Raw genomic sequence first — 1,525 nt, 5'->3', positions numbered from 1 at the left:
CTCCCAGTTGGAAAAATATATATTTAGCAGGAGAATCTGACCCCAGCGAATGTATCCAACATTACGCTACCTTAAGGTGGTTGTTCTACTTGTGGTCCTCAAGCCCTCATCTCAGCATTAACTGAGATCTCAGAAGAAGTACAAATTTTCAGGGGGCTAGAGGTACACTGTTTGCTTAGCATGCATGAGGTCCTGAGTTCAAGCCCTACCACCGCCCCAAAAAGCACAGCACAAATTCTCATGCCCTACTTCAGAGACAGGAAACAGAAACCCTGATATTGGGACCAAGTCTTCCCAATGATTCTGACGCAGGAAAAGTTGTCAAAGCCACAGTCCCATTTGAGAGTCACTATCCTAAGGTGATGTGATCTGTTCACAGGGCACTGCTAGGAGGACTAGCACTGTATCAGATACAAAGTAATTCAGTCATTGTGGCAAAAGGCAAAATCAGGAAACCCCATCTGAATGGGGTCAGGGCTTTCAGGATTGTAACCGTGCTGAGCTCCCAGCAGCTTGGAGATTAAAAATAGGAGTAAGGATGGGTGGCCACAAAGCAGAGAAGCTGACCTCGGAACTGTAACTGCAAAGGTAAGAACACTCCCCACACAGATCAGACTCATAGTGACCCTCCTGTTTTCAGCCTCCCAAGCACTGAGATTATAGGCGGGCACCACCACGCACAGTCTCAATCACTGTCTCAGCACACCGCTGGGACGGCCAGCGTGGCACACCAGAGATGGAACACCGATCCCTGCGTCTACCTAAGCAGGCGCTTAAATCTGCTGAGCTATATGGCTGGCCCTAGGATCTTTCACAACTAGCTCTTTAGGCACCACTGGACCTCACTGACTCCCATAACTGCTTTGGGTAGCATCAAAGCACCAGCAGATTAAGGTTTCTTAGGTTAAAATGCACATCCGGCACAGCTTCTCAGCTGTGGACATGCACAGATCTCCGTAGCATGCGAGGTTTAATTCAGCAAGTGGAGGTGGCTGGAACACAGCTCCACAGTGACACAGCCAGCCTGGGTCCACTGATCCCATTCTGAGCAGAAAGGCTCTTGTCACTGGCTGTCCAAAGCCAGCACACACCAGAATCACCTAAAGGAGTGAGGTGGTATGCAGCCATCTGTACGGTGCAGCAGCCATGGCCAGCCACATTGCGCTCTACACTGGTGCCAAGATGCCCACCGTGGGGCTGGGCACATGGAACTCACCTCCAGGCCAGATGACCAAGGCCATGAAGGTAGCAACTGACTCAGGTCCTGCCACATCGGCTGTGCCCAGGTCTACCAGGATGAGAAGGCGGTGGGGGTGGCCCTGCATGAGAAGCTCAAGGAGGGGTGGTGAAGCACGAGCAGCTCTTCATCAACAGCAAGTTGTGGGGCACCTTCCATAACAAGAGCCTGGTGAAAGGAGCCTTCCAGAAGACTCTCACTGACCCGCAGCTGGACTACTTAGACCTCCACCTTATCCATTGGCCGACAGGCTTTAAGCATGAAGCTATTTCCCATTGGCTTCAAAAG

General features: G+C 51.3%; 1 pseudogene; it reads left to right on the top strand.

Moving 5' to 3' along the window:
- Window positions 1–1,146: 1,146 nt before the first annotated feature.
- LOC101583978 overlaps window positions 1,147–1,525 on the top strand; it is an 8,541-nt pseudogene continuing 8,162 nt past the window's right edge.

Source organism: Octodon degus, unplaced genomic scaffold (assembly GCF_000260255.1).
Source record: "Octodon degus isolate 3935 unplaced genomic scaffold, OctDeg1.0 scaffold00020, whole genome shotgun sequence".
Classification (NCBI taxonomy): domain Eukaryota; kingdom Metazoa; phylum Chordata; class Mammalia; order Rodentia; family Octodontidae; genus Octodon; species Octodon degus.
Note: the sequence above shows the minus strand (reverse complement) of the source record. Positions and strands in the feature narration are given on the sequence as shown.